The 13,950-nt window shown below is 38.3% G+C and overlaps 1 pseudogene; it reads left to right on the top strand.

Moving 5' to 3' along the window:
• The first annotated feature begins 954 nt into the window (after positions 1 to 954).
• On the top strand, positions 955 to 1,700 carry LOC134365561 (calmodulin-beta-like; annotated as a pseudogene).
• Positions 1,701 to 13,950: the final 12,250 nt, after the last annotated feature.

The raw sequence follows: 13,950 nt of genomic DNA, 5'->3' as shown, positions 1-13,950 counted from the left end.
TTTGAAACTCTCTAGGAAAATATATGGGAATATCTTTGTGACCTTAGGGTGAGTGATGATTTATTGGTCAATATATACAAAGCATGAACCACAAAAGAAAAAAATACTGATAAAATGGATTGAATCAAAATTGGTAATTCTCATCAAAAAGCCACAATTAATAAAGCAAATAGGCAAGTCACAGACTGAGGTAAATATTTACAATACATATACTTCACACACAAAAATTTATGCCCAACATACAGTAGTCCCAAATTATTCACAGGACATTTTTTTCATCATACTCACCAATGGGTTGTTTCACATATATAGGAAAATAACAATATGGCTATTCTAACGGTTCTTGATTTTTATTATTTTCTCTCTAGGATTTTTTTGTTGTCATTTTAGGTTGTTTGCACTCAGAATATCAATGGCTATTTTAACGGTTCTTGATTTTTATTATTATTTTTTCTCTCTAGGATTTTTTTGTTGTCATTTTTGGTTGTTTGCACTCAGAATATCAATGACTATTTTAACGGTTCTTGATTTTTATTATTTTTTTCTCTCTAGGATTTTTTTGTTGTCATTTTTGGTTGTTTGCACTCAGAATATCAATGGCTATTTTAACGGTTCTTGATTTTTATTATTTTTTTTCTCTCTAGGATTTTTTTGTTGTCATTTTTAGTTGTTTGCACTCAGAATATCAATGAAAGATGGTGATGATATTGCCTTTTCTTGATTAGAACAGCCAGAAAACTGTTTTTAAAAACTGTTTTTAAAAAGTGACGAAAGGGCCGAGCCCGTGGCGCACTCAGGAGAGTGCAACGCTGGGAGCGCAGCGACGCTCCCGCCGCGGGTTCGGATCCTATATAGGAATGGCTGGTGCACTCACTGGCTGAGTACCGGTCACGAAAAAGACAAAAAAAAAAAAAAAAAGTGAGGAAAGCCAGTGTTTCTCTCCTCTTCGTAGTCATGATAAACGCGCCTTTAGCACTTACCACTAAGTGTGATGCCGGTGTCAGTCTGAGAGAGCTATTCACTGCCATATTAAGGTGTCGTGCTTCTGTCCTTGGTTTTCCCTGAGTTTTGTCATAACTGGGTATAGAATCTCACACCTCCAGGCAGTGGTGCTGGGGTCTCGTGGACGCGGTGCCACCACTCGCAGTTGGGCGGGGGCCCAGGCGTCGCACACGGGCCTCAGCAGCAGCGACAGCAGCAGGGACACACTCCCGTGGCCGTCACAGCCCCTGCCCTGGTGCGGCCACCCTCGCTCCCACCGTGGCTGATCAGCTGATTGCTGAATTCAAGGCAGTTTTCCCCTGTTCGATAAGGACGGTGACGGCACCAGCACAACAAAGGAACTTGGAACTGTCTTGAGGTCCGTGGGTCAGTCAGAACGCGACAGAAGCAGAATTGCACGATATGGTCGGCGAGGTGAGCGCTGACGGGAACCGCACCATCGACCTCCCGGCGTTCTTGACAGTGATGGGGAGAGAAATGAAAGACACCGACAGTGGAGAAGAAACTCGGGAGGCGCTCGGAGTCGTTGACGGTGATGGCAACGTTCCATCAGTGCCGCAGAACGTTGTCATATCATGGCACACTTAGGAGAAAGACTGACAGATGAAGAAGCAGATGAAATGATCAGAGAAGCAGATATTGATGGAGCCCGTCAAGTCGACTAGGAAGAATTCGTACTGATGATGACTGAAAAATGAAGACCTACTTTCAACTCCTTTTTCCCCCTCTAGAAGAATCAAATTGAATCTTTTACTTACCTCTTGCAAAAAAAAAGAAAAGAAAAAGGTTCATTTATTCATTCTGTTTCTATATAGCAAAACTGAATGTCAAAAGTACCTGCTGTCCACACACACACAAAATCTGCGTATATTGGTTGGTGGTCCTGTCCCCGAAAGATCAAACTTCACATCAGTTTTACAGTACAAATGCTTGTACTACCTTATTGATAAGGAAGCACTTAGTAGGCTCATTAAAGTTCCATTTGCTAACGATTCATACACCGTTTGGGCTGGCCAGTCTTTCATGCATGTGGCTTGATGATTGAGCACACTCAGGCGTTTGTATTTTTTTTTTTTTTCATTTTTTTTTAATTTATTTTTTTATTTTTATTTTATTTTTTTTATTTTATTTTGTTGATATACATTGTGGCTGATTATTGCTCCCCATCACCAAAACCTCCCTCCCTTCTCCCTCCCCCCTCCCCCCCAACAGTGTCCTTTCTGTTGGCTTGTTGTATCAACTTCAAATAATTGTGGTTGTTATATCTTCTTCCCCCCCCCCCCGGTTTGTGTGTGTGTGTGTGTGTGTGTGTGTGTGTGTGAATTTATATATTAATTTTTAGCTCCCATCAATAAGTGAGAACATGTGGTATTTCTCTTTCTGTGCCTGACTTGTTTCACTTAATATAATTCTCTCAAGGTCCATCCATGTTGTTGCAAATGGCAGTATTTCATTCGTTTTTATAGCTGAGTAGTATTCCATTGTGTAGATGTACCACATTTTCCGTATCCACTCATCTGATGATGGGCATTTGGGCTGGTTCCAACTCTTGGCTATTGTAAAGAGTGCTGCGATAAACATTGGGAAACAGGTATACCTTCGACTTGATGATTTCCATTCCTCTGGGTATATTCCCAGGAGTGGGATAGCTGGGTCGTATGGTAGATCTATCTGCAATTGTTTGAGGAACCTCCATACCATTTTCCATAGAGGCTGTACCATTTTGCAGTCCCACCAACAGTGTATGACAGTTCCTTTTACTCTGCAGCCTCGCCAGCATTTATCGTTCACAGTCTTTTGGATTTTAGCCATCCTAACTGGAGTTAGATGGTATCTCAATGTGGTTTTGATTTGCATTTCCCGGATGCTGAGTGATGTTGAGCATTTTTTCATATGTCTGTTAGCCATTTGGATATCTTCCTTAGAGAAATGCCTACTTAGCTCTTTTGCCCATTTTTTAATTGGGTTGCTTGTTTTCTTCTTGTACAGTTGTTTGAGTTCCTTATATATTCTGGATATTAATCCTTTGTCAGATATATATTTTGCAAATATTTTCTCCCATTCTGTTGGTTGTCTTTTAACTCTGTTAATTGTTTCTTTTGCTGTACAGAACCTTTTAGTTTGATATAATCCCATTTGTTTATTTTTCCTTTGGTTGCCCGTGCTTTTGGGGTCGTATTCATGAAGTCTGTGCCCAGTCCTATTTCCTGAAGTTTTTCTCCTATGTTTTCTTTAAGAAGTTTTATTGTTTCAGGATGTATATTTAAATCCTTAATCCATTTTGAGTTGATTTTAGTATACGGCGAGAGGTATGGATCTAGTTTCATTCTCCTGCATATGGATATCCAGTTATCCCAGCACCATTTGCTGAAGAGGCAGTCCCTTCCCCAGTGAATAGGCTTGGTGCCTTTGTCAAAGATCAGCTGACAGTAAGTGTGTGGGTTGATTTCTGGATTCTCTATTCTATTGCATTGGTCAGTGTGTCTGTTTTTATGCCAGTACCATACTGTTTTGGTTATTATAGCTTTGTAGTATAGCTTAAAGTCAGGTAGTGTTATGCCTCCAGCTTTATTTTTTTTGCTCAGCATTGCTTTGGCTATGCATGGTCTTTTATTGTTCCATATAAAAGTCTGGATATTTTTTTCCATTTCTGAGAAAAATGTCTTTGGAATTTTGATGGGGATTGCATTGAATTTGTATATCACTTTGGGTAGTATGGACATTTTCACTATGTTGATTCTTCCAATCCAAGAGCATGGGATATCTTTCCATCTTCTTGTATCCTCTCTAATTTCTCTCAGCAGTGGTTTGGAGTTCTCATTATAGAGATGTTTCACCTCCTTGGTTAACTCAATTCCTAAGTATTTTATTTTTTGGTGGCTATTGTAAATGGGCAGGCTTTCTTGATTTCTCGTTCTGCATGTTCACTATTGGAGAAAAGAAATGCTACTGATTTTTGTGTGTTGATTTTGTATCCTGCTACTGTGCTGAAATCATTTATCAATTCCAACAGTTTTTTGGTAGAGGTTTTAGGCTGTTCGATATATAGGATCATGTCATCTGCAAACAGGGACAGTTTGACTTCATCTTTTCCAATCTGGATGCCCTTTATTTCCTTCTCTTCTCTGATTGCTCTGGCTAGTACTTCCAACACTATGTTGAATAGGAGTGGTGAGAGAGGGCATCCTTGTCTAGTTCCTGTTCTTAAAGGAAAAGCTTTCAGCTTTTCCCCATTCAGGATGATATTGGCTGTGGGTTTGGCATTTATAGCTTTAATTATGTTGAGATACTTTCCCTCTATACCTAACTTATAGAGGGTCTTTGTCATGAATGAGTGCTGAACTTTATCAAATGCTTTTTCAGCATCTATAGAGATGATCATATGGTCCTTGTGTTTGAGTTTATTAATATGGTGTATCATATTTATTGATTTGCGTATGTTGAACCAACCTTGCATCCCTGGGATGAATCCCACTTGATCGTGATGAATAATTTTACGTATGTGTTGCTGTATTCTGTTTGCTAGTATTTTAGTGAGGATTTTTGCATCTATATTCATCAAGGATATCAGCCTGTAGTTTTCTTTTCTGGTTATATCTTTACCTGGTTTTGGTATCAGGATTGTGTTTGCTTCATAGAATGAGTTTGGGAGATTTGCGTCCGTTTCAATCTTTTGGAATAGTTTGTAAAGAATCGGTGTCAATTCCTCTTTGAATGTTTGGTAAAATTCTGCTGTGAATCCATCTGGTCCTGGGCTTTTCTTTGTTGGGAGCCTTCTGATAACAGCTTCAATCTCCTTTATTGTTATTGGTCTGTTCAGATTTTCTGCGTCTTCATGGCTCAGTTTTGGGAGCTTGTGTGTGTCCAGAAATTTATCCATTTCCTCCAGATTTTCAAATTTGTTGGCGTATAGTTGTTTATAGTAGTCTCGAATGATTCCTTGTATTTCAGATGAATCAGTTGTAATATCGCCTTTTTCATTTCTAATTTTTGTTATTTGAGTCTTCTCTCTTCTTTTTTTTGTTAGCCATGCTAATGGTTTGTCAATTTTATTTATCTTTTCAAAAAACCAACTTTTTGATTCGTTGATCTTTTGAATTGTTTTTTTGGTTTTCATTTTCATTCAGTTCTGCTCTGGTCTTAATGATTTCTTTCCGTCTGCTAACTTTAGGTTTGGATTGTTCTTGTTTTTCTAGTTCTTTAAGGTGAAGTGTTAGGTTGTTCACTTACCATCTTTCTATTCTTCTGAAGTGAGCGTTTAATGCAATAAATTTTCCCCTCAATACTGCTTTTGCAGTATCCCACAGGTTTTGGTATGATGTATCATTGTTTTCATTAGTTTCAATAAATTTTTTGATTTCCTGCTTGATTTCTTCTTGGACCCATATGTCATTAAGTAGAATGCTGTTTAATTTCCATGTGTTTGTATAGTTTCCAGAGTTTCGTTTGTTATTAATTTCTAGTTTTAATCCATTGTGGTCTGAGAAGATACATGGGATAATTCCAATTTTTTTGAATTTATTGAGATTTGATTTCTGACCTAATATGTGATCTATCCTGGAGAATGATCCATGTGCTGATGAGAAAAATGAATATTCTGAGGTTGTTGGGTGGAATGTTCTGTAGATATCTGCCAATTCCAATTGGTCTAGAGTCTTGTTTAGATCTTGTGTTTCTCTACTGATTCTTTGCCTAGATGATCTGTCTAATATTGACAGTGGGGTGTTCAGGTCCCCTGCTATTATGGTATTAGTGTCTATTTCCTTCTTTAGGTCTAATACAGTTTGTTTTATAAATCTGGCTACTCCAACATTGGGAGCGTACATATTTATGATTGTTATGTCTTCTTGATGGATCAGTCCTTTTATCATTAAGTAGTGTCCCTCATTGTCTCTTTGTATGGTTTTTAGTTTAAAGTCTATTTTGTCCGATATAAGAATAGCTATTCCAGCTCGTTTTTCTTTTCTGTTTGCATGGTAAATCTTTTTCCATCCTTTCACTCTTAGTCTGTGTGAATCTTTATGGGTGAGGTGGGTCTCTTGTAGGCAGCATATAGTTGGGTCCTCCTTTTTGATCCAGTCAGCCAGTCTGTGTCTTTTGATTGGGGAATTTAAGCCTTTTACATTAAGAGTTGTTATTGAAAGGTGTTGATTTATTCCTAGCATTTTATTGGTTGTTTGGTTGTCTTAGGTGTCTTTTGTTCCTTGCTTTCTGATTTACTGTTTGTTTTCTGTGTTTGTTGGTTCCTTAGGTTGTAGATAGTGTTTTTGTTAGCTTGTTTTCTCTTCATGAATGCCATTTTCATTATACTAGCGGGTTTAGATTTTTCTTAGGTTTTTATGGCAGTGGTAGTTATTTTTCAGGAACCAAACCCAGTACTCCATTGAGGATTTCTTGTAAGGGTGGTCGTGTGGTAGTGAACTCCCGCAGTTTTTGTTTGTCTGAGAAATATACTATTTGCCCCTCATTTTGGAAGGATAGCCTTGCAGGGTAGAGTATTCTTGGCTGGCAATCTTTGTCTTTTAGTATTTTGAAAATATCTCATTCCTTTCTAGCTTTTAGGGTTTGTGATGAAAAGTCTGATGTTAACCTGATTGGGGCTCTCTAATAGGTGATTTGACGCTTCTCTCTTGCAGCTTTTAAGATTCTCTCTTTGTCTCTGAGTTTTGCCAATTTGACTATGACATGTCTTGGAGAAGGTCTTTTTGGGTTGAATATGTTTGGAGATCATTGAGCTTCCTGGATCTGAAGATCTGTGATTTTTCCTATACCTGGGAAGTTTTCTGCCACTATTTTGTTGAATATGTTTTCAATGGAATCTCCATTTTCCTCCCCTTCTGGAATACCCATGACTCAGATATTTGATCGCTTATGGTTATCTGATATCTCTCTCAGATTTTCTTCAATGTCCTTGATTCTTTTTTCTTTCTTTTTGTCTGCTTGTGCTATTTCAAACAGCCCATCTTCAAGTTCAGAGGTTCTCTCTTCAACTTCGACAAGCCTGCTGGTTAAACTCTCCGTTGTGTTTTTTATTTCGTTGAATAACTTCTTCAGTTCAGCAAGTTCTGCTACATTTTTTTTCAGGACATTGATTTCCTTGTACATTTCCTCTTTCAGATCCTGTATACTTTTCCTCATTTCATCATGATGTCTAGCTGAGTTTTCTTGTATCTCATTCAGTTTCCTTAGAATTATCACTCGAAATTCCTTATCAGTTATTTCAAGGGCTTCTTGTTCTATAGGATCTAGAGTTTGAGATTTATTAACTTTTGGTGGTGTACTTTCTTGATTTTTTGTATTTCTGGTATCTTTTTTTTGGTGTTTATTCATTGTTGCAGGGGGTTTCACAGTCCACCGGTTTGAGACTAATGACTAACTAGGATGCTGCTGTGGTTGCCAATTTCGTATGGCTCCCTCCGTGACTGCTCAGTTGGCCTCTAGTGCCTTGTGTGTGTGGTTGCCTCGGGTCTTGGGCTTCTCCGGGGAGCCACCTTTCTGGTCAGCTTGGACTTTGCTGGGCTGGTGGATCACGTACCACAGGGTGTGTGATCGCTGTTGAGCTTTCACTTCCTGTGCAAGACTTCTCCCTGTTCCGTGTGCTCTGGCCCAGGCTGTTAGATCGTGCAGTGGCGACCCCACCGGGTGTGTGGTTTCTGTCGAGTCTCCGCCTCCCTGGCCGCACGTCTCCCCACTCTGTGCGCACTGTGCTGGGCTGGGGCGTGTCTTCTGCACCCCTCGTCTATCAGCTGGGCCTTCAAGACCCTGCTCGGCACCGCCTCGCCCAGAAAGTCTACCAGGTTTCTGCTAGGCACAGACGACCGGTCTCTCTGGGTGCCTTTGTAGCACTATGTAGATCTTTCTCGGGTCTTGTTCACCTTTGTATCCCCCCAGTATAAACCGAGTCTAGTGCCCACCCGCAGCCAGCTCTCCGGCAGGTTCAAGCGGACCTGGGAACTCTCCTACCACACTATTCCCAACCAGAAATTCGTTAGGCTTTTTTCCTAACTGGTGGCCGCAGAGATGGTATCTGCCTCCCAGTAACAGGGAGTTTACCTGGGGCCGGAGTCCAGGGTGTGGTGGAGTGACAGTCGGCCCGCCCGTACTTCCTCGCCCTCCCAAGACTGGCCGGGGACGCCCCCACGCCACCAGCCCCGCCAGAGAACCGCGGAGGGAGTCAGGCGTTTGTATTAAAAATGAAAAACCAAATTCAAAACCTATTCAAATGGGTTCTAGTTCAATTTGTTAGTATAAATTGTCATAGCCGGTTTACTGAAAACACATTTAAGATTAGTTTATCTCAGGATGATGTGCATAAAATGGGTGAAGGATAAACTGTTGAGGCCTAGCCCCACCAGTAGGATGGTCCTCTTGTATTCCATGAGCTCTAACCCATGGGGACGGTGACACACCTTGGTGGCATGCCCGTGCATGTTTAGCATCTGCATTGTACTAGAGTGAAACAGGTGTCAGGCTGTCACCATTCACACAAATTTTTAAACTTTAAAACCTTCTGAACCATGAGTTGGTGCCAGTGGAGTAAGCTGTGGCTGTGGACTTCAGCACAACCAACAATGATGCTGTTCAAGAAATTACCATTTATGTCCATTCCAAGTTCCAAATGCTCACTTTTTTTCTTCCAACAAAAAGACCATTAACTTAAAAAAAAAAAAATCTTACATCTCCAGGTATAGAAAATAGATATAGAAAACAGATCTCCAGAATTTATAAAAATGTTCAAATAGTTTCCTTCCTTTGATCTAGTGATGCCATGATATCTTATGCTAATAGTTTCTACTATTAAGTTATTCCATATTACTAGATACCATTTTCTGTTTAACATAGTTCTTCATTTGGTTTGTAAAGTATTTAGATAGTTTTTTGCCTCTATATTTGTAAATATAGTTTTATTTTTGTCTTTCAAACACTTTAGGTAGATTGTTTTGCCCCAGTAATTGGAAATGTAGAATTTTTTTTTTCCTGTGATAAGCATTTTAGGAAGTTTTGCCTTCATGATCACAAATGGAGAGTTTTAATTTTGTCTGTATGTTTTGTCAGATTTTGGTATCAATGTTAAGCTAACATTGTGTGATAAATTAAGAAACTTTTCTTTTGTGTACTCTGGAATATTTCATGTGTCATGGCAAGTACCAGTTATGAGTAGGTTTTAAAAAGCCCATAAAAATGACTCAAGTCTGTATCCATCTTGGAGATTTTTTTTCACAACGTTTTCAGATTCTTTGAAAATTTTTGGTCTATTCAAGTTTTCTTTATACTGACTCACTTTGAGCGATATACATTTTCCCACAAACTGCCTGTTCTTACATTTGTTACTATTGTATATCATACTATCTTATAGATTTTTATAACTTCATTATTTAGAGTTATATCCCACTTTAATTCATAACACTGTGTATTTTGTTTTCACTCTACATGTTTAACTTTATTGGCTGTTTATTTTCTTTGTCATGATTAATTTATGCTTTGTCTTACATTTTTTTCTCTTGCTTCTCTTAGATTAATTTGATTACTTTCCAAGTCTTTGATGAGTGTTAGCTTATTTACATTCTTCCTGATTTAATGAAAAATGTACTGACAGAATGCATTCTGGATATATTTTTAGTTTCCAGAATATAAGATCTGATATCCAGTTTCCTCATCATCATTTTCAATAATCTCAAGTTCAAACTTTTTGTGTATTTAATTTAAGAAATGAGACATATTAGTGAGAAATTGGGTTTGGCTGCTGCAAATGATAGTGGCTAAAATAAGGTAAGCATCATGCAGGTAGCCTAGGGCTGAGGGCAGCTCGGTCGTTATCTATCTTTCTATACCACCAGTTTCTACATCACGATTTCAGATCACTCTTGTAGTTCTTAGCATCGTACCAACATTCTAGCCCCCACAAGAAGCACCAAGGGGAAAGAAAAGGATTTGCAAAGTATAAGTTGCAAATATCACTGCCACCCACATCTCCTTGATGAGAACTTAGTCACATGGCCACAACTAGAATCAAGAGATTCTGGGAAATGTAGTCTTTCACAAGTTGACTATTTGCCCAATTTTTAAAATTCTGTTACTGCATAAAACGAGAGCAGATAAGCAGGGAACAAGCATTAGTATCTGCCACAGAGAGTCTTAAAAACATTTCCAGCTAGCTGATTTGTTTATTTTAAATTTTATTTTTAATTTCTAAGTTTGTTTTCAGTGGACCAAACAATGGGACTTGAATTATTTTTATTTTTAAATTTGTTGACAAATTTTATAGCTTGATACATAATTGCATATTTTTAAAATATCCTTAGATGTTGAAAAAGAATAAGTTTTCTTCATACAGTACAAAGTTTATAAGTATTCCTAAGTCACTCTCCCATATGGTTTCTCCCTGTCTATTCTTACTTTAAACACTTAATCTGTCAGTTAAATTCCCATGATCAACAATCCTGCTAGTGTCCTTCTATTCATTTTTCAGTTTTCTACAACTTCTCTCTGAATAGAGGCTTAGAGATGGCAGAGGGGTGGTAAATGACAGTTTCACATATTCCATTGTCATAATCTGTAGAAACTGTAACTCATTATAGAAATGATAGTTTGCTCTTTTTCCCTGATATTAATAAGTACCTTGCATGAATGTGCATCTTCAATAAAACATTAGAAACTAAAATTACTCAAATAATATTAAAAGTAACATACTATTTTTCAAGTTTCAGTTTCACTATAGATTCTTCTTTTTAGAAAAATTAACTAAATTTTAATAATGTAATTTGGTTGTTTTTAGATTAAGACTTTACAAATTACTGTATGTTTTAGCCGAAATTCTTATACAGCCTTTCTATATTTTCCAGGGGAAAGAACAAAAATCATTCCATGATTGTGGCATGTTTCCACTATTTTTAATTTTTCAATTATGTCACTTTTTAAGTTACACATTTTTTAAATAAAATTGTACAAATTGTCTTATAACTTACTGCAATTTCACATATGTGCTTAAGAAACTATGTAATTTTTTTTAACACATCCAAAGTTTTCATTCTATAAAATACAGCTTCTTGTATGTAGGGCAAAACTGGAAAGTTAAAAATAAGTTGTAGACATGCAGCTGGTAAAGAAATACATTAAAAACTCTGCAGCATTTAAAAAAAAATTATAGAAGCTACATTCTTACTCATAAGATGTGTTTTCCGAATGTCAGGTCAATAATTTTGGGTGTCTGGCACCAAGGTTCAACTGTAAAAACAATGGAACTCCATCCAGTTGGAATTTTGTGGGGGAGGGGAAAAGAAAACAGAGAGGGGTAAGGAGGGTACAATTTTAACATCTGAAACTCGACTTTATAATAAGAAACAGAGGAGACATGATGTCATACTGTAGAAGGTAGCTCCACTGTATTTTTTTTTTTTTTTCAGACTGGCTTGACCTGAGATTTTCAACAAAGTCCAGATGGAAAGAAGGGAGAAATAAATACATATATTTCAAGTTCGAAACAAAGACTTAAAGCAGGGGGTTTCTCGCGCGTGAATTTAACATGCTTGGATTTAATGCAGACCAAGTCAAGCCTCTTCGTTGTTCCCTTCTTCTCACCTCCTTACCCCAGACCTTTTAACCTCGCTCTGTATCTGCAGGATGCTGTCTGGTCTGGTTAGTCTCCTGACCACCAACTGAAGGAGGAGGTTCTTTAATTCCTACTGATGGGGAAGTCGTCTATTATTTTCCATCAACTCTAAGACTCAGGTTTGGTTTTCTGTTTTTGGTTTTATTTTGTTTTCATATTTTAGCATCTCTGAAATTGGGATAGGTCTTCTAATCTGTGATGCTTCATAGTTTAATTGGCAAAGGGTTTTGTTTTTTGGGTTTTGGGGTTTTTTTTGCCTGTCTGATTGTTTGCTTACTTTTATATTTTCCTTAGTGGAATATAAAATAATGCTGCATTCACTGTCAATGTTGTCTTAGAATTTACAAAATATAGTAACCCTAAATATAGTGACTGATGAGACAGAGGGGTTTTATTTGCTTTGTTTTGCTTTATTTGATTTTTATTCTGGAGTCACTTCTCAGTTTAATGAGAGACCTGGAAAGTACCTAGCAGCTGATCTGTGTTCTGTGAAAGGTCACCTGTGTGGCTTCTCTTGACTATACAATCTTAAAGCTAGTCATCACTTTTCACCTGGGACGAAAGTTTGCCCCTCCTCCTTGAAAGATCAACCTGTGTAAGAAACCCAGAATCTTCAAAGAGGAAAGGAGGGAGACTGAGGCCTCTATTCCCTCAAAATCCAAGGCTAGGGAAATGTTGCAATAGGAAAATGCTGGAAGAAAATGACAAGGAGCATACCAAAGTAGAAATTGATGGGGGGGGGATGGTTTTCCCTGAGCAGGTGCTGCAACCTCCAGACAAGCCTAAGTATTAGGAGGAAAGGCTGAGACAGGAAGCCCCGCAGATGCCACCACTCTGGCATAGCGTTGAGTGTTTTGAAGAACAGCAACCATGCACAGAACATGGTAGCCCTGCCAGGAACCACTGCAGTGCTGATGGAATCCGACCATCAAGAGCATTTCCTCAGTAGCAGACAAGCAGCCATCGGCTGAGCAGGAACAGCCTGACAAAGCAGCAACACGTGGCAGGATCAATGCAATAGTGCCAGTGGATTGACTCAACTTGCCAGTCGCCTCTCTCCACCTGGCCTTTGGAAGTAAGACTGACATCGCTTGAACTGAGCATGGTTCTGCATTCATGGAAAATTAATTGAAAATTATGACACTTTTCAGTATTTGTATTCCCAGTTACTAAAGCAGACTATTTGCCCAACAACTACTAAGTACCTGTCACAAATCAGGTGCCACAGAAAAAAAACTTAAAATATTCCCGATGATCAATGAGAACTTGTGATTATTCTAAGGAAACAAAGTCACAGAGGTTAAGGAAAAGAAGTTGCCCAAAGGCACAAAGCTAATAAGTGGTGGATTAATGACTCAAACCAGGTCAACCTGACTTGAAAAGTTATGCTCTTTTCTCAACATCATGTTGGCTGCCTCTGAAGAGACAGGAAAACTCATGGGGTTACACTGGCAGGTCAAGTTGCTCAGAGATCACCCACAATGCTGAACTCATTGTTTTAAATCTGGATTAGATAATATAACCCATGCTTGGAATATGAAGAGGAAATATCAGATAGGTCCAAAACCAGCCATCCATTCCAGTCATGCACAAGCTCCAAAATGTCCTTGGGTTCACTGAACTGGTTATACAACACTTGACAAATTTAAGAAAACCTGAAAGCCCCTAATGAGTGGTTTTCTGAGTAACCAAAGGAGACCCTAACTCTCCTTCCTCTGGTGGAGCTGCTGAAGTTGCTGTAGAGAAGCCCTGAAAACCTGTCTCTCAGACTCTCTCACCGTATGTAAATAAGGAAAGGCGGAGGGAGGGGTTTGTCACTAAAGTCCATCTACCAGAGGATTGCTGGAGCACCTGTAGAACTTTCTGGACACTGCACACCTTCAGGAAAAGGGACAAAAAATGCCATTGCATTTTTTTTTTCAAACATGCCTTTTTTGATTATAAAATATGATACAATTTTGTATGAATTGTAGAATAAAAACAAATTTGTATGAATAAAAGACAAAATAATACTGGTTTCATCATCTCCCCTTGCAATTATAGAACTGTTACCAATGCAAATTACTATGTTTTGGCCATTAAAAAAATCATAATTAGTACCACACATGGAAATAGTTTTATATCCTTCTTTTACTTAACATTACATCATTAGTTTCCCCCTAACCATTACAAACTTCCACAACATGCCAAAGGTTGTAATTTTGGATATGAGCCATTGCAGATTCTAATCATGGAATAGAGGAAAGTAAAAAATATAGAGCCTGCCTGCTGATATATTCATGGAGGAAAAGGTGACCAAAGTCAGCATCCCAGAGGAGGGCATGCTTGAGAGGCAATGG

This window comes from Cynocephalus volans, chromosome 17 (genome assembly GCF_027409185.1).
Source record: "Cynocephalus volans isolate mCynVol1 chromosome 17, mCynVol1.pri, whole genome shotgun sequence".
Lineage (NCBI taxonomy): Eukaryota > Metazoa > Chordata > Mammalia > Dermoptera > Cynocephalidae > Cynocephalus > Cynocephalus volans.
Note: the sequence above shows the minus strand (reverse complement) of the source record. Positions and strands in the feature narration are given on the sequence as shown.